Source organism: Harpia harpyja, unplaced genomic scaffold, assembly GCF_026419915.1.
Source record: "Harpia harpyja isolate bHarHar1 unplaced genomic scaffold, bHarHar1 primary haplotype scaffold_39, whole genome shotgun sequence".
NCBI classification, from domain to species: Eukaryota; Metazoa; Chordata; class Aves; order Accipitriformes; family Accipitridae; genus Harpia; species Harpia harpyja.
This window is the reverse complement of record NW_026293320.1, coordinates 1475457-1498812: the sequence shown is the minus strand read 5'-3', so window position 1 is coordinate 1498812 and position 23356 is coordinate 1475457. Positions and strand designations below refer to the sequence as shown.

The following is a 23356-nucleotide window of genomic DNA, read 5'->3' as shown; positions in this document are numbered from 1 at the left end:
TGGGTGGGGAGGGCAGGTCTACACCACCTGCGCAGATATGGAGGCCAGGCCTACACCGACGGCGCCAACAGAAGGGCCAGGTCTACCTCGCCTGCGTGGGTAGGGAAGCCAGGTCTACCCCTCCTGTGCCGGTAGTGAGGCCAGGTCTACCCCGCCCACGCGGGTACGGAGGCCAGGTCTACCCCGCCCGCGCGGGCAGGAAGGGCAGGTCTACACAGCCTGCGCGGGCAAGGAGGCCATGTTTACCCTGCCCGCGCCGGTAGGAAGGCCAGGTCTACCCCACCTGAGAGGGTAAGTAGGCCAGGTCTACCCCGGCCGCACGGGTATAGAGGCCAGGTCTACCCCTTCGGCGCGAGTAGGGAGGCCATGTCTACCCCGCCCACATGGGTAGGGAGGCCAAGTCTACCTTGCCCGCACGGGCAGGGACGCCAGATCTACCCCACCCGCGTGGGTATGGAGGCCAGATCTACCTCTGCCGTGCCGGCAGTGAGGCCAGGTCTACCAGAACCAAACGGGTAGGCAGGCCAGGTCTACCCCGCCCACGTGGGTAGGGAGGCCAGGTCTACCCCCCCGCTCGGGTAGGGAGGCCAAGTCTACCTCTCCCGTGCCCGTAGTGAGGCCAGGTCTACCCAGCCTGCGCCAGCAGGGAGGCCAGGTCTACCCCCCCCGCGCGGGTAGGTACGCCAGGTCTACCCCGCCTGCGCAGGTAGGGAGACCAGGTCTACCCAAAATGAGCAGGTAGGGAGGCTAGGTGTACACCTCCTGTGCGGGTAAGTTGGCCAGATGTACTCCACTCGCGCGGGTAGGGAGGCCAGGTCTACCCCTCCTGCGCGGGTAGGTAGGCCAGGTCTACCCCACCATCACCGGCAGAGAGGCCAGGTCTACCAGAACAAAACGGGTAGGGAGGCCAGGTCTACCCTGCCCACGAGGGTAGGGAGGCCAGGTCTACCCCACCCGCACGGGTAAGGAGGCCACGTCTCCTACCACTTTCCTCGGAGGAGCCTCCACTGCCAGCCACTCACCGCGGGAGCAGACAACAACCTCCTGAAGCCACAGACTAAATGGTATGTTTACAAAGGTAGCCTGTAAAAGTACAGGCCGGGGCAGCTGGTAAATCGCACAGAGACGTCTGGCGTGCAGCGTAGTCCCCGTATGGGAGGAAGGTACCCTGTATCGTAAGGGGGGATTTGCTGACCGATAGAGCGGCCGCTAGCGATCTTGGGGGTAGATCGAGCAAATCCAGGGTGACTGCTGTATCCTGGTATCGGGAGCCAGGACGGACCTGTCGATGACTGGTATATAAGAGGCAGGAGAAGGGTAGGCGCACCCCCTCGCAATTGCGCTTGGTTTATTTTTGCAGCTGCTGGAAGGTTGTCAACTGGAGCGATGATTGTATGATGTGAATGTTTGGAAATTTATGTTAAAGATTTTGTGGGGGTGTGTGGAAATGATATGTTGAAATCTATAGGTGTATGTATGTTTGTGTGAATGTCTTTACGTATTAATAGCGGTGATCCCCTGCTTTGTATGTGGGCTTGTAACTGGACTATATAGTAATTAGCATCCAGCTTGGCTTTTGTTGAAGTGTAAATCTTGTGGGAGAAGGTGGTACTGTAGCAGTACTGTAGCAGACGGAAACCAGACTGCCTTGAGTGTTTTCCCCAAATTCCACACTTTTATGATTGGGAAAGAGTTCACTAAGTGAAATAGTGAGATTGGTGTGTAAAGGAAAATTTAATTCCAGAAATTTGGGATGTGTGGGAGGGAAACGGAGGGAAGACTATAAAGAAGTGTAAGGAACGATTTGCATGGAAGCTTATTAAAAGGAGAAGCCAAAATCCAACTTAAGAATTATTAGGAAGAGTATTAAAATGGGAAACAATCAAGGAGGAGTATTGAGGAAGAGTCCTCTGGGTTGTGTAATTGCCCACTGGAAAGATATTGTTGGGACCGGAGGTACGGAAAGTAAAAAGAACCTTATTAAATACTGCAATCAGTGGTGGCCGTTGTATAAGTTAGAAGGTGATGCTAAGTGGCCGCTTAATGGGTCAATAGATTATAATACTTTATTACAACTAATGCTGTTTTTAAGGAGAGAAGGAAAATGGGATGAGGTTTCGTATGCAGACATGTTTTTCACCCTCCGAAATCATCCGGAGTGGCAAAGGGACTGTGGAATGGTACCCCCACAGGACCCCATGGTGCTTGCACTTGAGCGAGAGAACAACAAGGAGTTTAGAGGTAAACTGAGGCGGTGTTGTTCGGCATGTAGTATTGGACAAAGATGTACAAAGACAAATAAAATCCATCAGGCACCAGAACAAGATCTAACTGATTTGTTTAAGCCTCCCCCTCGACCACAGGAACAGGATGCAGACTCGGATAGAACTCCAACCCCCCCGAGCAGCCCTGTATCTTCCCGTACTAGGAAGAAAACTACCTCAACAGCTTTACAAGCACCTCTCCGAGAGGCGGTGGGGCCGGATGGTGGGACGATGTTAATCCAAGTACCCTTTTCTACTGCTGACCTAGGGGAATGGAAAAAGGTTGCAAAAGATTATAGGAGAGATCCGATAGGTGTAACTAAGCATTTCCAATTTATTGTAAAACAGCATAACCCTGATTGGAAGGATATACAGCTATTATTGGAATATATGACTGAGACAGAAAAACAGCTGATTTTAAAAACAGCAGGGAACCTTGCTGAAGATCATTATAAGATTACAGGAGGGGACATTAAGGAATATTTCCCTCTCCAAGACCCAAAGTGGGATGTTAATAGATCTGCACATATGGAAAGATTGCAGGGGTATCAGGAATGGATTACAAAAGGAATAGAGAGAGCAATCCCTAAAACTGTAAACTGGTCAGCTTTATATGCAGTTAAACAGAGTCCTTCTGAGTCTCCATCCGAATTCCTGGATCGATTGAGGGATGTAATGTGCCGCAGCACACCGCTGGATCCTGGGTCAGAGGTAGGAATACAACAATTAGTCTCCCTGTTTTGGGGGCAATCTACAAGGGATATAAGGCGCAAACTTCAGAAATTACGGCCTACAGAGAGTAGGAATTTAGAAATATTGTTGGATGAAGCATGGAGAGTATTTATTAACAGAGAGGAAGGATATAGGCAGGGGCAAAGGAAATTAATGGCTGTTATCCAGGAAGAAAGAGGAAGAGGGCCTAGACGAGACTTGCCGCGACTGGGCAAGGATCAATGCGCTTTGTGTAAGAAATTCGGTCATTGGAAAAAGGAATGCCCAAGGAACAAGGAGGATCAGAGGGCTCAAACAGGAGGAACGGTAGCCCATGTGAAGGGAGATTGACGGGAACCTGGGGAATCTACCCTAGCGGATCCACTGGTTATAATTAAGCTAGGGAAAACACAACAAGAGGTAGAATTTTTGGAAGATACAGGAGCAACATACTCGGTTCTGAATCAAGCTTTGATGCCCCTGGGAGATGATTATGTCATGGTGAAAGGAGCGACTGGCCAAAGTGAAAAGGCATATTTTTGTAAACCTTTAGAATATAAATTAGGAAAACAGTGGGGCATTCATAAATTTTTATATATGCCCAACTCCCCAAAGGCACTTTTGGGAAGGGACTTGTTGGAACAATTGGGAGCAAAAATTGTATTCAAAAAGGGAGAAATTACTCTGGAGGTAAAAGATCAGCAATATATTCATATATTGAGCCTAACTTTAACCAGTCTCCCCCTAGAAGGAAGCATTAACGAGGACATCTTAAACCAAGTGTACCCGGGGGTATGGGCTACCGATGCACCTGGAAGAGTGAAAAGTGCTCCACCTGTTGAAGTTAGGATCAAGGAAGGCCAAAAGCTGGTAAGAATTAAACAATATCCCCTAAAGAAGGAAGACAGAGAAGGAATCCGGCCGGTGATAGAAAAATTTTTGCAGTTGGGATTATTAAAAGAGTGTGAGTCTGAATTCAATACCCCTATATTACCTGTTCGGAAGCCCGATGGTTCATATCGGGTGGTCCAAGACTTACGGGCGGTGAATAAGATAACTGAAGATCTTTACCCAGTAGTGGCGAACCCATATACCCTGTTGACCATATTAACACCTGAATTGACTTGGTTTACTGTTTTAGATTTGAAGGATGCTTTCTTTTGCCTCCCTCTCCATGAAGCCAGCCAAAAATTATTTGCATTTGAATGGGAAAACCCCAAGCGTGGTCGAAAGACCCAGCTCACTTGGACGGTGTTGCCACAAGGATTTAAGAATAGTCCTACCATTTTTGGCAATCAGCTTGCAAAAGACTTAGAATCCTGGGAAGCCCCGTCTGAGGAGGGGAAGCTGTTGCAGTATGTGGATGATATCCTGATCGCCACCAAAACAGAGAAAGATTGTATGACATGGACAGTGAGTCTGTTGAATTTCCTGGGACTCCAGGGGTACCGGGTATCCAAGAAAAAGGCACAGGTAATGCAACGCAAAGTGAATTATTTGGGCTATGAAATTAGTGCGGGACAGAGAACTTTGGGACAGGCCCGTAAAGAGGCAATATGCCAAACTCGGAGACCTCAGACAGTAAAAGAGTTACGGACTTTTCTTGGAATGACGGGGTGGTGCCGATTGTGGATCTATAATTATGGATTGCTTGTTTAACCACTGTATGCGTTGACAGCCACTGAGCAGAAACACCTTGAGTGGAACAAGGAGACCGAACGAGCCTTTGAGCTACCGAAAGAGGCTTTGATGTCGGCCCCGGCCTTAGGACTCCCAGATGTGAGTAAGCCGTTTCTTCTTTACTCCCACGAGAAGCAGGGTATTGCCCTGGAAATATTAGCACAAAACCTGGGTCCGTATCGACAGGCAGTTGCCTACCTTTCTAAGCAGTTAGACACGACTGCAAAAGGTTGGCCTGGATGCCTGCGGGCAGTTGCGGCTGTGATATTGAATATACAGGAAGCCCGAAAGTTTACTCTGGGCCAGAAAATGACTGATTTGGTGTCTCACACAGTATCAGCAGTACTGGAAGCGAAAGGTGGACATTGGCTCTCTCCGCAAAGATTCCTGAGATATCAAGCTATATTGGTAGAGCAGGATGATGTGGAGATTGTAGTCACTAACATTGTCAACCCAGCTTCTTTTCTCAGTGGGAACACAGGAGAACCGGTACATCATGACTGTTTGGAAACCATCGAAGCAACATACGCCAGTCGCCCAGACCTGAAAGACAGCCCCATGGAAAACGGGGAAACTTGGTTCACAGACGGAAGCAGTTATGTCCTAAATGGTAATCGACATGCGGGATACGCCGTCACCACCAGCCAAGAGGTAATAGAATCAGGGGCTTTGCCTATGAACACCTCCGCACAGAAGGCAGAAATAATTGCTCTAACCCGTGCCCTGGAATTGGCCCGGGGCAAAGTTGTGAACATTTATACAGACTCAAAATATGCCTTTGGAGTTGTACATGCACATGGAGCAATTTGGAAGGAGAGAGAACTATTGAGTTCTCAAGGGAAAAATATCAAACACGCAGAAGAAATTCTGAAGTTACTGGAAGCTGTCCAGCTCCCTAAGAAAGTAGCAATTATGCATCTTAAGGCACACCAGAAAGTGAGCTCAGATTTGGAAAGAGGGAATGAGCTGGTGGACAGAGAGGCAAAACAAGTGGCCAAAACAAAGGTAAAAACAGAAGGGGCCTTAATTCCTGATAGGCAGATTTCCCTAGAAGGTAAGCCAGAATACACCAAGGAAGATCAGAAGCTCATGACAGATTTAGAAGGGTCATATAATGAAGAGGGGTGGGCTCATACCCCACAAGGAAAGCTAATCGTTCCCTCTTGCTTATTATGGCATTTGATACGGGAGGAACATAGGAAAAGACATTGGGGAACAGAGGCTCTGTATAATCATTTGATAAGAGAAATTGTGGCTAGAAATTTATACACCACGGTGAGACAGGTGACTCAACAGTGTGATCTTTGCCTCCAGACTAATCCTAAGAATACCCCCAAGGCGGAAACGGGCCAGATTGGAAAAGGCAAGGGGCCTGGACAACAATGGCAAATTGATTTTACAGAACTTCCAAGAAAAGGGGGGTATCGCTATTTATTGGTATTAACTGATACCTTTTCAGGTTGGCCAGAAGCATTCCCAACAAGAACGGCTAAAGCTCGGGAGGTAACTAAAATATTGGTGCAAGAGATAATACCACGGTTTGGGGTTCCAGCAACCATATCCTCTGACAGAGGACCACATTTTGTCTCAAAAATAGTACAACAAATTAGCCGCCATTTGGGTATAGATTGGCAGCTTCATACTCCATATCACCCCCAGTCGAGTGGTCAAGTAGAAAAAATGAACCACTTAATCAAACAGCAAATTGTGAAATTAGGACAAGAAGCAAATTTGACATGGCCTCAGTCTCTCCCTTTAGCCCTTCTGCGTATACGAACAAGACTAAGGGCGAAAGAAGGACTGAGCCCCTTTGAAATTCTGTATGGACAACCCTATGGGATACAGAGAGGGGTGTCTGTACAAGCGGGGGATGAAATTATGACTTCTTACATGGTAGCATTAGGTAAGCAACTTAATAAAATCAGGAAGCATGTGGTAGGGACTCGAGGGAGAGGTTTGGATGGGCCTGTACATAATATACAACCAGGAGATTATGTGTATATAAAGTCTCTTACAGAAAAAGCTCTGGAGCCGCAGTGGGAAGGACCATTTCAAGTATTACTTACCTCCTTCACCGCGATTAGGATCAAGGAACGGAACGCTTGGATTCATCACACCAGAGTGAAAAGACACCCAAAACTCCATGGAAAGTCACCACAAAATCCGATGGACACTTAGTTTTTACACGGTAATATGGGCAACTATGGGGACAAGGAGTGTAGCGTGGGATGGGAACGTGTTTGTTCAACTCCACGAAAGTATCGCAAAAATAGTGAATCAAACTGATTGCTGGATATGTTCACATTTTCCTAAGGGTCTCGGACAGGGCTACCCCGTAATTGCTACAGTTTTTTCTAACACCTCGGTGATAGCAGCAGCTTTTAATAACATGTCCCTCACAATGTACACTGAAATACCCTCTGAGAACCTTCAATGGCAAACAGATCTGAGCGAATTGTGGAATGAAACCCAAAGGGTTCCGTGTGTTCAAAGATGCCATCTGAAAAATACAACTAAGAATTCTGGAGGTAATAGCACGGACCCTAGATGTGGATCAGTCAAGTTGTTTGTTGGGAGTTACCCCAATTGTACTGAATATATTAAATATGGTAGCGCAAACATGTGGAACTTCAATCAAACCCGGGTTGCAAGAACCCGGGGGCATAATTCTACTAGACCCAGGGGATGGCCCACTCCAGTAGGACTAGGATGGTATTGGATTTGTGGACAGACAGGATATAAAGTGCTGCCTCTAGGCTGGACTGGCCAATGTGCCGTCGGAACCATAGTCCCTAATACCATTGTGGTTAAAAATTTGACTGACAATGATTCAAAAAAATTTTTACGGACTTATATGAAACCAGTAATAAGGCAAAAATGCACCAGCAATCCCCTAGTGGAAAGACCAGCTAGATTTCACAGTTTTGTACGATGGCTCATTCCATCATTGGGAGTTAGTGAGTTAGAGAAAGCTCTGCTAAATCTTTCTGCCACTATGGAAATTATTAATAATGCCACAATCGATGCTATAAAGACCCTCCAGGAAGAAACCACTTCCCTAGGAAAAATGGTGCTCCAGAATCGACTAGGTCTAGATATGCTCTTTGCTCAACAAGGGGGCCTGTGTACTGTAATTAATGAACGCTGCTGCACCTATGTTAACCAAAAAAGACGAATAGAAACAGATGTCTCTCAAATTTGGAAACAAACCCAGCTTTTACATTTAATGTCACAAGATGACACTTCATGGGAATTCACTGAGATATGGGAAAAATTAACCTCCTGGTTGCCAAATTTGGCATGGTTGAAGCAATTGTTTGTCACTATAATAATCATTATTCTCTCGTCTGTGGTCCTTTGCATAATGGTTCGGTGTGGCTTCTTGTGCTGTAAGAGTACAGGAGACTCTTACAGTGAATGGAAAAAGAATCAGTTACGACGAAAACTCGAGACCAACAAATACTTTGAGAGGATGCTAGATAGGGAAACAATGTATTAGAAGTACTAGGATTAGATATAGTAAAAGAATTTACTATTTTCTAGAAAAGGGGGGACTGAGACAAGGGGAGTCAAAAGAATCTCAGTAGACATAATAAGGGGGGATGAAGGATGATGTTTAGCGCTTCCATTGTTGAAATTAGCTGAGGCAAAGACAGTCTTTGATAAAAAGAGCTAGTCCCAAGGACCAGCCAATGAGGTAAACACAGCTCCTGATAAGAAGCAGGAGCAGGCCCCAAGAGCCAGCTAAGACTGGTCTTGCAGATTGGGTGAATACCAAGAAATCACTGAGCCTGCGCAAGAAAAAAGGTTACTAGCGGTGACGAAGAGGAGTCATCTATCTTCATCTCTGCAACCACCAGACGACCACCATAAAGAGGCACTGCGCAAGCGCAGTTGAGAGGAGACTATGGAAATGACCTCTCGGAGCTAATTTTAATATGGAGCGGGGATAGGTCATGCATATGTATAGGCGTATTGTGAATATGTAACACTTGACTGTATAAACTTGAGACAAACTGCCGAGTCGGGCGCACACCACTTTGGTGGGACTACCCCGTGTGCGGCCCAGCGCTGTATAAACATACCTACTTTACAATCTCACTGATTGTGGAGTCTGTTTTCCGCACGTCAGGGATAGACGGCCTATCATAGAGGGTCAGATAGGGAGTTCGGGACTACCTCTGATCGCCCGTACAGATAGCAAGTGTACCCCGGAGTACCGGTGGGGGTACCGGTGCTACCCCGGAGTACCGGCAGGGGGTACCGATACTACCCTGGACTATCGGTGGGCGTACCGGTAGTAAACCGGATTAACGGCGTGGGTTATCGCTACCACCCCGGAGTACCGGGCGGGGAGCGGGGGTGGGGTACGGGTACTGGCCCGGAGTACCTGTGGACGTTACCGGTACTAGCCCGGAGTACCGGCGGGCGGTACCGGTACTAGACCGGATTTCCGGTGTAGGTAGAGATACTACACCGGATGATCAGGTATGGGATGCCAGGCCTACCCTGGAGCATCAGGTAAGGATACCAGGTCTACCCCGCCCGTGCCGCCTAGTGAGGCCAAGTCTACGCCGCCGGCGCCGGCTTGAGAGGCCAGGTCTACCCCGCTGGCGCCGGCGTGGGAGGCCAGGTCTACCCCGCCGGCGCCAGCAGGGAGGCCAGGATTAATCTGCCTGCGCTGACTAGGGAGGCAAGGTCTACCACGCCGGCGCAGGCTAGGGAGGCCAGGTTTAACCTGCCGGCGCCGGCAGGGAGGCCAGGTCTACCCCGCAGGCGTAGGCTAGGGAGGCCGGGTCTACCCCTCTGGCGCAGGCAGGAAGGCCAGGTGTACACCACCGGCGCTGGCGAGGGAGGCCAGTTCTACCCCGTCGGCGCCGGCAGGGAGGCCAGGTCTACCCCGAGGCGCCAGCTAGGGAGGCCATGTCTACGCCACTGGCCCAGGATAGGGAGGCCAGGTCTGCCTCCCTGGCACCAGCAGGGAGGCCAGGTCTACCCCGCCGGCGCCTGCAGGGAGGCCAGTTCTACGCCGCCGGCGCCTGCAGGGAGGCCAGGTATTCCCTGCCGGCACCTGCAGGGAGGCCAGGACTACCCCGCCAGCGCCGGCTTGCGAGGCCAGGTCTACACCACTGGCGCCGGCAGGGTGGCCAGGTCTACCCCGCGGGCGATGGCTAAGGAGGCCAGGTCTACCGGGCCAGCACCGGCTTGGGACGCCATGTCTACCACGCCGGTGCCGGTTAGGGAGGCCAGGTCTACCCCTCTGGCGTAGGCAGGGAGGCCATGTGTACCTCACCGGCGCCGGCTAGGGAGGCCAGTTCTACCCCGTCGGCGCCGGCTTGGGAGGCCAGGTCTACCCCGCCGGCGCTGGCTAGGGAGCCAGGTCTACCCCACCGGCATCGGCGAGGGAGGCCAGGTGTAGCCCGCCGGCACCAGCATGGAGGCCAGGTCTACCCCATCGGAGCCGGTTAGGGAGGCCAGGTCTACCCCTCTGGCACAGGCAGGAAGGTCAGGTCTACCCCACCGGCGCCGGCTAGGGAGGCCAGGTCTAGCCTGCTGGCACCTGCTAGGGAGGCCAGGTTTACCCCGCAGGTGCCGGAAGGGAGGCCAGGTCTACCCGTCTTGCGCAGACAGGAAGGCCAGGTCTACCCTGCCGGCACCGGCAGGGAGGCCAGGTCTACCCTGAGGCACCAGCTAGGGAGGCCAGGTCTACCCTGCCGGCGCACGATAGGGAGGCCAGGTCTGCCTCGCTGGCACCAGCAGGGAGGCCAGGTCTAACCCGCCGGCACCGGCTAGGGAGGCCAGGTCTATGCCGCCGGTGCCTGCTTGGGAGGTCAGGTCTACCACGCCGGTGCCGGTTAGGGAGGCCAGGTCTACCCATCTGGCGTAGGCAGGGAGGCCACGTGTACCCCACCGGCGCTGGCTAGGGAGGACAGTTCTACCCCGTCGGCGCTGGCAGGGAGGCCAGTTCTACCCCGCCAGCTCCGGCGAGGAAGGAAAAGTCTACCCCGCCGGCGCCGGCTAGGGAGCCAAGGTCTACCCCGCCAGCGCCGGCAGGGAGGCCAGGTCTACCCCTCAGGCGCCGGCTAGGGATGCCAGGCCAACCCCGGAGCATCAGGTAGGGATAGCCAGCCTATCCCAGAGGGTCATGTAGGGAGGTCGGGCCTACCTCCGATCGCCCGTAGGGATAGCAAGTGTACCCCGGAGTACTGGTTGGGGTACCGGTGCTACCCCGGAGTACCGGCAAGAGGTACCGGCACTACCCTGGAGTATCGGTGGGCGTACCGGTACTACCTTGGATTACCGGCACGGGTTATCGCTACCAGCCCGGAGTACCGGGTGGGGGGCGGGGGTGGGGTACCGGAACTAGCCCGGAGTACCGGGGGGCGGTACTGTTACCAGACAGAATTACCGGTGTGGGTACAGGTACTATGCCAGAGGATCAGGTATGGGATGCCAGGCCTACCCCAGAGCATCAGGTATGGGACGCCAGGCCTACCCCAGAGCATCAGGTAGGGATACCAGGCCTAACGCGGAGGGTCAGGTAGGAAGGGTGGGTTTAACGCCGAGTGCCAGTACGACATCAGGTGTCGCCCGGAGTACTGTTGGGGTGTACCGGTACAACCCCGGTGTACCGCTTGGGGTACCGGTACTACACCGGAGGATCAGGTACAGGACGCCAGGCCTACCCGGGAGCATGAGGTAGGGATAACAGGCCAAACCCAGTGGGTGAGGTAGGAGGGGCGGATCTAACCCCGAGCGCTAGTAGAGACATCAGATTTCACCAGGAGTACCAGTGGGGGTACTGGTACTACCACAGAGGACCAGGTACGGGACACCAGGCCTACCCCGCAGCATCAGGTAGGGATACCAGGCCTACCCCGGAGGGTCGGGTAGGAAAGGCTGGTCTACCCCCGAGCGCCACTAGAGACAACAGGTGTCGCCCGGGGTATCAGTGGGGGGTACCAGTACTAGCCTGGAGTACTGGCACTACCCCGGAGTACCGGTGGGGGTTATCGCTACCACCCCGGAGTACCGGGCGGGGGGCGGGGTACCAGTACTAGCCCGGACTACCGGCGGGGGGTACCGGAACTAGCCGGGAGTACCGGGGGGCGGTACCAGTACCAGACAGGATTACCGGTGTGGGTACAGGTACTACGCAGGAGGATCAGGTATGGGATGCCAAGTCTACCCTGGAGCATCAGGTAAGGATACCAGGTCTAACCCACCCGCGCCGGCTAGGGAGGCCAGGTCTACCCCGCTAGCGCCGGCAGGAAGGATAATTCTACCCCGCCGACGCCGGCAGGGAGGCCAGGTCTACCCCGCTGGCTTCGGCAGGGAAGCCAGGATTAGCCCGCCGGCGCCGGCTAACGTGGCCAGGACTACCCCGCCAGTGCCAGCTAGGGAGGCCAGGTCTACCCCGCCCACGCTGGTTAGGGACGCCAGCCCTACCCTGGAGCATCAGGTAGGGATACCACGCCTAACCCGGAGGGTCAGGTAGGATGGGTGGGTCTAACGCCGAGCGCCAGTAGGGACATCAGGTGTCGCCCGAAGTATCGCTGGGGGGGTACCGGTACAAACCCAGAGTAACGGCGGGGGTGTAGGTACTACCCCGGGGTACTGGTGGAGAGTACTGGTACTACCCCGCAGTACTGCTGGGGGTACCGGTACTACACTGCAGGATCAGGTACTGGACTCCAGGCCTACCCCGAAGCATCAGGTAGGCATATAAGGCATACCCCGGAGGGTCGGGTAGGTAGGGCGGGTCTACCCCCGAGCGCCACTAGGGACAACAGTGTTGCCTGAGGTACGAGTGGGGGGTACCAGTACTAGCCCGGAGTACCGGCACTGCCCGGAGTACCGGCACTACCCGGAGTACCGGTGGGGGTTATCGCTACCACCCCAGAGTACCGGGCGGGGGGCGGTGTACCAGTACTAGCCCGGAATACTGGGGGGCGGTACCGGTAGTAGACCGGATTACCGGTGTGGGTACAGGTACTACACCGGAGGATCAGTTATGGGATGCCAAGCCTACCGGGGAGCATGAGGTAGGGATAACAGGCCTAACCCGCCCGCGCCGTCTAGGGAGGCCAGGTCGACCCCGCCAGCGGCGGCAGGGAGGATCAGTCAACCCCGCCGACGCCGGCAGGATAGCCAGGTCTACCCCGCTGGCGCAGGAAGGGAGACCAGGTCTACCCCGCCGGCACCGGCTTGGGAGGCCAGGTCTACCCTGGAGCATCAGGAAGGGATACCACGCCTAACCCGGAGGGTCACGTAGGAAGGGCGGGCCTAACGGCCGAGCGCCAGTAGGCACATCAGGTGTCGCTTGGAGTACCGCTTGGGGATACCCGTCCTACCCCGGAGTAACGGCGGGGGTATCGGTACTACCCCGGAGTACAGGCGGTGAGTACCGGTACAACCCTGGAGTACCGGTGGGGGTACCGGTACTACACCGGAGGATCAGGTATGGGATGCCAGGCCTACACTCTAGTATCAGTTAAGGATAGCAGGTCTACCCCACCCGCGCCGGCTAGCCGACGCCAGGCCTACGCTGGACCATCAGGTATTGGATGCCAGGCCTACCCAGGAGCATCAGGTAGGGATACCGCGCCTAACCCGGACGGTGAGGTAGGAAGGGCGGGTCTAACGCCGAGCGCCAGTAGGGACATCAGGTGTCGCCCGGAGTACCGCTGGGGGGTAGCGGTACTACCACGGAGTAACGGCGGGGGTCGCGGTACTACCCCGTGGTACCAGTGGTGACTACCGGTACTGCCCCGGTGTACCGGTGGGGGTACCGGTACTACACCGGAGGATCAGGTATGGGATGCCACGCCTACACTGGAGCATCAGGTAAGGATAACAGGAGTTCCCCGCCCACGCCGGCTAGGTAGGCCAGGTCTACCCCGGAGCATCAGGTATGGGATGCCAGGCCTACCCAGGAGCATCAGGTAGGGATACCGCGCCTAACCTGGAGGGTCAGGTAGGAAGGGCGGGTTTAACGCCGAGCGCCAGTACGACATCAGGTGTCGCCCAGAGTACTGCTGGGGTGTACCGGTACAACCCCGGTGTACCGCTTGGGGTACCGGTACTACACCGGAGGATCAGGTACAGGACGCCAGGCCTACCCGGGAGCATGAGGTAGGGATAACAGGCCAAACCCAGTGGGTCAGGTAGGAGGGGCGGATCTAACCCCGAGCGCTAGTAGGGACATCAGGTTTCACCAGGAGTACCAGTGGGGGTACCGGTACTACCACGGAGGACCAGGTACGGGACACCAGGCCTACCCCGCAGCATCAGGTAGGGATACCAGGCCTACCCCGGAGGGTCGGGTAGGAAAGGCTGGTCTACCCCCGAGCGCCACTAGAGACAACAGGTGTCGCCCGGGGTATCAGTGGGGGGTACCGGTACTAGCCCGGAGTACCTGCACTACCCCGGAGAAGTGGTGGGGTTTATCGCTACCACCCCGGAGTACCGGGAGGGGGGCGGAGTACCAGTACTAGCCCACAGTACCGGCGGGGGTACCGGAACTAGCCCGGAGTACCGGGGAGCGGTACCAGTACTAGACCGGATTACCGGTGTGGGTACAGGTACTACACCGGAGGATCAGGTATGGGATGGCAAGCTAACCGGGAGCATGAGGTAGGGATAACAGGCCTAACCCGCCCGCGCCATCTAGGGAGGCCAGGTCTACCCCGCCAGCGCCGGCAGGGAGGATAAGTCTACCCCGCCGACGCCGGCAGGATGGCAAGGTCTACCCCGCTGACGCAGGAATTGAGGTAAGGTCTACCCCGCCGGCACCGGCAGGATGGCAAGGTCTACCCCGCTGACGCAGGAATTGAGGTAAGGTCTACCCCGCCGGCACCGGCTTGGGAGGCTATGTCTACCCCAGCGGCGCTGGCACGGAGGCCAGGTCTACCACGCCGGCGCCGGCTAGGTAGGCCAGGTCTACCCCTCCCGCGGCGGCAGTGAGACCAGGTCTACCCAGCCCGCACAGGCAGGGAGGCCAGGTCTACCCCGCCGGGCAGGCAGGGAGGCCAGGTAGACCCCGCCCGCGCGGGTAGGGAAGCCAGGTCTAGCCGCCAGCGCGTACGGAGGCCAGGTCTACCCCTCTGGCGCGGATACGAAGGACAGGTCTACACCGCAGCTGCCAGCAGGAGGCCAGCTCTACTCTGACAGAAATGGCACTGAGACCAGGTCTACCCCGCCGGCGGCGGCAGGGAGGCCAGGTCTTGCCCGCTGGCGCCACCTAGAGAGGCCAGGTTTACCCCGCCGGCGCCGGCAGGGAGGCCAGGTCTACCCCGCCGGCGCCGGAAGAGTGACCAGGTCTACCCTGCTGGCGCCAGCTAGGAAGGCAATGTCTACGCCACCGGCGCCGGCTAGGGAGGCCAGGTCTACCCCGCTGGCGCCGGCTAAGGAGGCCAGGTCTACCCCGCCGGCGCCGGCTAGCGAGGCAATGTCTACGCCGCTGACGCCGGCTAGGGAGGCCAGGTCTACCCCGCCGGCGCTAGCCAGGGAGGCCAGGTCTACCCCGCCGCCGCCGCCAGGGAGCCCAGGTCTACCCCGCCGGCGCCGGCTAGCGAGGCAATGTCTACGCCGCCGACGCCGGCTTGGCAGGCCAGGTCTACGCCGCCGGTGCCGGCTTGGGTGGCCAGGTCTACCCCGCCGGCACCGGCTATTGAGGCCAGGTCTACCCCGCCGGTGCCGGCTTGGGTGGCCAGGCCTACCCCGCCGGCGCCGGCTTGGGAGGCCAGGTCTACCCAACCGGCACCGGCGAGGGAGGCAATGTCTACGCCCCCGGCGCCAGTAGGGAGGGCAGGTCTACGCCGCTGGCCCCGGCTTGGGAGTCCAGGTCTACCCCGCCGGCGCCGGCAAGGAGGCTAGGTCTACCCCGCCTAGCCGGCTAGGGAGGCAATGTCTACGCCACCAACACCGTGTAGTGTGGCCATTTCTACGCCGCAGGCGCCGGCAGGGAGGCCAGGTCTACCCTGCCGGCGCCGTCTAAGGAGGCCAGGTCTACACCCCGGCACCAGCTTCGGAGGCCAGGCCTACCATGCCGGCGCCGGATTGGGAGGCCAGGTCTACCCCGCTGGCGCTGGCAGGGAGGCCAGGTCTACCCCGCCGGCACCAGCTATGGAAGCCAGGCCTACCCCGCCGGCGCCGGCTTGGGAGGCCAGGTCTACCACGCTGGCGCAGCTAGGGACATCAGGTCTACCCCGCCGGCACCAGCTAGCAGGCCAGGTCTACGCAGCTGGCGCCAGCTAGGGAGGCCAGGTCTACACCTCTGGCGACAGCTAGGGAGGGAATGTCTACGCCGCCGACGCCGGATAGGGAGGCCAGGTCTGCCCCGCCGGCACTGGCTACGGAGGCCAGGTCTACCCCGCTGACGCCGGCTATGGAGGCCAGGTATACGCCGGCGGCGCCGGCTTGGGAGGCCAGGTCTACCCCGCCGGCGCCCGCTTGGGAGGCCAGGTCTACCCCGCCGGCACCGGCTTGGGAGGCCAGGTCTACCCTGCCAGCACCAGCTAGGGATGCCAGGTCTACGCCGCCGTTGTGGGCTTGGGAGGCCAGGTCTACCCCCCTGGCGCCGGCAGGGAAGCCAGGTCTACCACTCCGGCGCCGGCTAGGGAGGCCAGGTCTACCGCATCGGCACTGCCTAGGGAGGCCACATCTGCGCCGCCAGTGTGGGCTTGGGAGGCCAGGTCTTCCCCGCCGGCGCCGGATAGGGAGGCCAGATCTACCCCGCCGGCGCCAGCAAGGGAGGCCAGGTGTACGCCGCCGATGATGGCTATGGAGGCCAGGTCTACGCCGCCAGCGCTGGCTTCGGAGGCCAGGTCTCTGTCTCTCTCCCCTTGCCTCCTACTCAGGACTGACCCCCTGCAGTCCCATGGCCAATGGTCCCTGCAGCACTGGGGCTGTGGGGTCTGTGGGGAGAGCAGCCAGGTCCTGGGCCCAAGAGAGGAGCTTCCTCCCCACCAGTTCCTCCCATCCAAGTGGGGGACAGCCTCTCTCTGCCTGCCCCCGCACCCTGGGTGACACCTGAGGGCTGAGGGAAGGTGCTGTCCTGGGGTAGCTCTGGGAGTCCCTTTGAGATGGGGTTTGTCCCAGGGCGGCAGGGTGAGTCCTGAGCCCTCCTCCTCACTCAGCCCTGGCTCTGTGGGTCCCCTGTCCCCAGAAGCACTGACCACAGTCTGGGTCAGCAGAGTGCACTCCCATGGCACCTGCTGCACCTCTCTCCAGGCTCCTATTCAGAGGGGTTCCGGACCAATCTGCAGCCCTACCCTAGGGACAGCGAGGAGGAGGATGGTCTGGGGTCAGCACCAGGTAATAGGGTGTGGGAAGGAGTGGCTGCCTCCTCCCTGCAGGCATGTGAAGAACAGCGGTGTCACTGAGTGTCACTGTTGAAGTTGGGGAGGACATGGGGGTCTCCTGTGGTGCTGCCAACACCCCCGTCTGAGCCTCGTGTCCCTGCATATCCTCCCATCCTCTGCTCTGCATGTGTATCTTCTCATTGTCACCAGCTCCCCTCTCCTTGCAGGCATCCCTGTGCTGCCCGGAGGTGACCCAGTGGATGGCTATGATGATGCCAGGGAGGTTTCTGACCCTGGGGAGGATCCTGTGTCTGCGCAGGGAGACTGGGAGATGCCCAGGGCACCAGAGGAGGGAGCAGGGCCCAGGGATGCACCCAGAGGTGAGAGGGAAAGATAAGCACTGCCAGTTCCTGGGTGCTGGATGAATTGGTGCTGTCCTGAGAGAGCGCCCAACCTCCTGGCATGAAGGAATGTGTCCCAGGAGTTTTTCTCGGGGGTCTGCAGGTGGGAGAGGGAGCGGAACATCTCAGGACTGGTGAGGAGAAGGGAGGAAGGTGATGTAGAGGCCAGGAGGGGCACCCCATGGGGCAAATGGGCAATGGCCTGCCTTGCTGCTTGCAGGGGCAAACCTGCGCTCCCAGAGAAGTGCTGGGGCCCCTGGAGCTGAGGCAGATGCCTGGTCCCTGTCCCCAGAGAGCACAGGCTATGACGATGCTGAAGAGGGGTCTCAGGCACATGCCCCTGAGGACACAACGGCTGTGACACCGGAGCTCAGTGCACAACAGTCCCTGATGCCAGGGCAAGCAGAGCCCGTCCCTGCCGTGGGGCTGGGTGCAGCCAGGAGGAAGGAGAGGTCTGTGCAGCTGGGAGAGCCGTGAGCACCAGGGAACCGTCTCCCTTTTCCCACAGGCAGCAGAAGCAGCTGGGCATTTCCTCTATTTTTAGGACCCTGTTTTTACGCTGTTCTTATTAAAAGCCTTTGGGGCTTTGAGCCAGAGCTGGTGCTTGCCTGCCCAGGTGTCGGGGTGTCTTCCCGAGGCTGACTGGGGGGAGAAGAGCACAAAGACATGGCGGTGGGGAAGGGACACATCTCAGGGACAGCAGTCTTGGGGTCAGGCTGTGGGGCTGCAAAAGCCCATGGTCCCTGGGGAATATTTCTGCTTACAGTTCCAATCCGCCAGCCACAGGTTCCATCAAAATGGTCCTTTGCAAGTTCCTGTGATGCACCCCAGCAAGAGCACCCATCTCCTCATCCCGGCATTCCCTGGTCGTTCTTTCCCCTAGGCCCTGCCTGGGCCACGCTGGTCGAACACGGCCGAGGCCGTGGCAGAGCTGCCGTGCTGGGGCGAGCCCTGGGCTGTAGCCCCACAGAAGTGAGCCCTAAGTTTTCCATCATGCCATGAACACCCTGGCCAGCCCCAGGGTGTATCATGGCCCATGGATCACCTCCCACAGTGGTTAGGAGGCAGCTCTGCTCCCCACTGCCCTGGCACAGGGTGCTGAGCCACTTGCTGGGGCACACGGGCTGGGATTGCCCCTTTGATGGCTCTGCCAGGACCCCAGTCTCCATGGGCTGCTCCTGCTGCCTTGGGCCCTTGCAGACCCCAGCTGCTCATGAGCAGCTCTTTCTTCTTCTGGGCAGGGACTGATGGCTGTGAGGGGCTGCAGCTGGGCTGGGCAGTGCAGTCTGGTGGGTGAGGAGGTTTGAGTAAGGGAACTGGGGATTACTGAGACACTTGTGCTGTGGGCCCTGGGTCTGGTGCTGGGGGGATGGAGAACACAGAAGTGTATGTGATGCCAGGACATGCAGAAGAGGGTAAATTTGGAGAATAAAAATAACATGGAGTGGTTGAGCTGGGGCTGTTGTGAAGACACGGTGTGAGAGTTGGTGACCTTCCATGCTGGACCGCAGGGGAGCCACTGCTGGCATTTGTGTCCCAACTTGTGCCCTTGCAGTAGGCTTGAACTGATGCAGAGCGATGTTCATGTGGGGCCCCAGAGGGATCCCGCTGTGCTCTGTATCTTCCTGCTGATGCCCAGAGAGGAGCACATAGGTGTTTCATCAATCATTGCAGCGGGGCCAAGAAACTCTGCTCGAGACAGCGTGTGACTAAATAACACTGGTGCCCAGGCACTACAGTGGCTGATCCTCAGCACGGCTTTCTCAGCTGTCCTGGGCACATCAGAGGTCTGGCTGTGACAGACCTCTGGAGGGAGGATGCTGCCATTGAGGCCTCAGCTCCAGGGAGTGCCTCTCCCTGGGACTGGGGGGATGGTGGCCTCAGGTCTGCGAACTGAGGACTAGGTGAAGGAGGTGTATGAGGATGGGAGCAGTCTGTGCACCATCGAGAATGACAAGCAGGAGAGAGAGGGGGTCTTTGCAGAGACCCCGCAGAGGAAAGATCCCAATCCGTGTGGAGCAGGGAAGGAGGGACAGCTGGAGAGCACCCCAGAGGAGCACTGAATGGAGAGTCCTGCCCAGGGGGAGGCTGGGGACTGCTGGTGCTGGAGGAAGGCTCCTTCTTCGCCACAGATCTGCAGCTACAAGGCAGGGACAGTGCTCTGACAAGGGGTGAAGGAGCAAGCAGGGCTGGGGCAGGCTGGAAGGCAGCAGATGGGCTGTGCAAAAATGAAAGGGAGCAAATCACTGCTGAAGCCCGGGGTTGAACCAGGGACCTTTAGATCTTCAGTCTAACGCTCTCCCAGCTGAGCTACTTCAGCCCTGCCCCAGCAGCCCTTGTCCGTGCCAGGCCACAGGCTGACACACAGGAGGAGAGCTCCTCAGGGAGGTTCCCAGGGAAAAGCTGTGCCCAGCCCTGGGCAGAGGGGACCCGGCCCCTCCCTGTCTCCAAGGCCAGCTGGGCTCCAGGTTTGGTGGAGGCCAGCTTACACTGGTGTGTGTCAAGATGTGTGTGGACCTTGTACAAACGTGACAGTGGCAAAGATACGTGGGCAGACCAGGCATGTGCAGTTGCAAAGGCTGAGGGTGGAAGAAGTGTGGGGCTGGTGGAGATAAGGAAGACCTTATCTCCTTCCCCATGGAAGGCCTCTCCCCACCCTTTTCTCCCTTGCTCAACTTCCCTCCTTAGCTCACAACTCTTCTACCTCCTCCCCCCTGAGCAGTGCAGGGGGTGGAGAACGGGGGCTTGTAGTCAGTCCACACCGGTTCCTCTTTGCTGCTCCATCCTTCTAACACTTTTTCCATGCAGTCCCTCCTATGGGCTACAGTCCTTTGACATAAACCTGCTCCAGCATGGGCTTTCCTCAAGCCACCGTTCTTTCAGGAATTATCCAACATCTCCAGTGTTGGGTCGTCCACAGGCTGCAGGGATTACTTTCTCCACTGTGGTCTTCTCCATGGGCTGCAGGAGACCATCTGCTCTGGCACCTGGAACACTCCCTCCTTCTTCACTGACCTTGGTGTTTGCAGGGCTGTTTCTCACACTTTTTCTCCTCGCTCCTCTCCCACTCTAGCAGTTGTGTCCTTTCTTAAATATACCTTCACAGAGGTTCCCCCAGCTTTGCTGATGGGCTCAGGTTTTGGCCAGTGGTGGGTGCATTTTGGAGGCAGCTGGAACCAGATGTGTCTGGCATGGAGGCAGCCCCTCGTCTCTCCTCACAGAGGCCTTCCCTGCACCACCCCCGCTACCAAGATGTGGACATGGACACCAATAGACAGTGGAAACCTTTGACTTGCTAAATGACATCCCCTGCTCTTCCCTCACCAAGAAAAACAGTTTAGTCACTGGGGAGGAAGAAAGAGAACAGAGAGGGCCTTGATGCTGCGTAAACACGGTTCAGCAATAGCTACAACATTGGTGTGTTGTCAACACTCTTTTGGTCACAGATCCCAGACATAGCACCATAGGGACCCCCATGAAGAAAATTAACTCCACCCCAGCCAAAACCAGTACAATGTGCCTGCAAATATTTCCAGGCTTAGCTACTCCATTACCTTCCCAGGGAGAGAGGTAAGGCTGATTGGCCTGCAGTTCCCTGGGTCCTTCTTGGAGATAGGAGGGACATGTGATTTCTTCCAGTCTTCAGAGGACTGTATTGAGTGCACACCTGAACTGAGGCAAGAGGATTCCCACCACCCATGGGTCTGTGGCAGTAATCGGAGGGAGCTGAGTCCCTGGGATGGATGCATTCGACTCTGGCCAAACTAGTGGTAGTGTGGTTCAGGCTCCGAAAGAGGTAAAGGCCTAGGTATAACAGGACCAAGAACCTCTGTGATTCCAAGCTATTCTCTGGAAACCCACACAGGAAGAGAGTGACATGGTGAACATTGATGCATACGGGCTTGGAAACTGGAACAGCAAGCATGCAATTAACACATGAATGGCAGGTGTTTCCTCCATGGCTCATTTGTCAAGGAACAAAGTAAGTTGTGGGTACAAGGAGTCTCATGCATACCTTCTCCATTGCATGTAATTTGACTGCAAGCCAACCACTTTAGGCCATAAATATGACAGCCTAAGTGAGCCTTCTTTGAGCTCTCCCTGCTAAGCAGCTGGCTGCATGGCAGTGCTCTCCCCTTGAGCTGGGACATCTCTCAAGGTTCTCGAGGCTGAAAGACTTCTTACCATCTGCAGATTTTTGGTAAGTGACCAATATCACGTATAACCTTGTATGATAGTGCTCTATACAGCTTTTGTATTGGTACCTTTGATTCTGTGTTGGTAATTTTGAATCACTGTTAGATCCTTTGTGCAGTAAGTGATAGAGTGAACCTTGCCATCAAACGTTGTTAAGTTTCAAGACAACCACTTTTGCTGATACCTCTGGCAGTCGTTCTTTAAGCAGTCTAAATCGCCTGTCTGCGATAAATTGGTGTGCTTGGCAGAATTCTAAATCAGGATCTGTGACAGGACACCTTAGTGCAGCCATACAATATATAAAGGCGGCTTTTAAGAAGATGGAGAGAGACTTTTTACCAAGGTCTGTAGTGACAGGACAAGGGGTAAGGGATTTAAATAAAAAGGGTAGATTGGATATAAGAAGAAAATTTTTATGGTGAGGGTGGTGAGACATTGGGACAGGTTGCCCAGAGAAGTTGTGGATGCCCCATCATTGTCAGTGTTCAGGGTCAAGTTGGATGGGGCTTTGAGCAAGCTGATCTAGTGAAAGATGTCCCTGCCCACGGCAAGGGGTTTGAACTAGGTGGTCTTTAAAGGTTCCTTTCCAACCAAAACCATTCTATGATCCTATGAGTCTGTGATTCTATTCTTATCAGCTTTCCTCTTCTTAGTATCAGGCAGGTGAGTAGAGGTTCAGAGAGAGGAGAATAGCCCGGGGCTGAGAACACAGGCACAGGGGAGGGCACCCTGCTGTGATCTGCTTCGCAGCCCTGCATCACCACGGGTGTAGATGGCATGGCCTTGCATCAATGCCGTGGTGCTGTCATTCAGGTAGTGGCACATAGTCACCGGACCCCTTTGGGATGCCCTGGGATGTCTGCCCCCACCAGCTCTAAAAGGGCATGGCTTTCCTGGAGGTTGGGTGCTGTGTTTGCCTACTGAGTGGAGTTGTGTTTGGCACCCAGGCACCTGGCATGGCAATAGAGGCTTTTCGGATATTTTACAAGGCACATTCAGGTGCCCTAAACATCTGATGTCATTGTGGGTGGCCAAGATCTCTCCATTCCCCCTCTGGCCCTCAGCTGATGCTCAGGGAGGAGGTGGCTATTCTCAGAGATTTTTCCATCAGGGCTTATAAACACTTGCACATGTCTTGGACCACCTCTGGCACCTCAGTCATCACAAAGTATCTGTATGGGAGCACCTGAGTCCCCAGTGACTAAAGTTAAGGGGCTCAGAGCAGGGCTCACACACTGGCAACTCTTTTGTGCACACCTGAACTGAAGCAGGAGGCTTCCCAGCTCCTCTGGGTCTGTGGAGTCAAAGCGGGGAGCTGAGTCCTGCTTCAACCCAAGGTCTTCCTGGTCAGGATGAGAAGCCTGCATTGCCTCACCTGAATCCCTGGTCTGCACAAGGGAAGCCAAGCCCCTCCCTGGCCCTGTCTGTGTGTCCCTTTTCTTGTGGGTGAAGAATATCGATGTCCAGAGGGGAACGTTGACACCTGTCACAGAGAACCGCACTCTGGCAGGGCAAACCATGCTGCTGGAATCATCAATCTTTCTCTCTACTGTTGGTGATTACTTCAGGTGTTTTTGCAGCATGCTCCCCAGGGGTGTCCCCAGGGCCTTTCAGGAGCTGTCAGTCCCAGAGCTCCAGAGACATCTTCAGGGAGCCCAGAGCAGGCAGAGGAAATGGTGCCTTGGGCTGGTCCTCTGCTGCTGGGCTGGGCCGGGCTCCTGGGCTGGAGCGAGCTCATTACAAGGAGACAGCACTGCAGAGAGACAGCTCTGCCCAGGAGCAGCTCCTCTGCAAAGCG

General features: G+C 56.0%; 1 non-coding gene across 1 annotated transcript; it reads right to left on the bottom strand.

The window, feature by feature from the left end:
- Positions 1-19608: 19608 nt before the first annotated feature.
- Positions 19609-19681, bottom strand: TRNAF-GAA (transfer RNA phenylalanine (anticodon GAA)). Its single transcript has one exon. It is a non-coding gene; the product is annotated as a tRNA-Phe (tRNA).
- Between the last annotated feature and the right edge of the window lie 3675 nt (positions 19682-23356).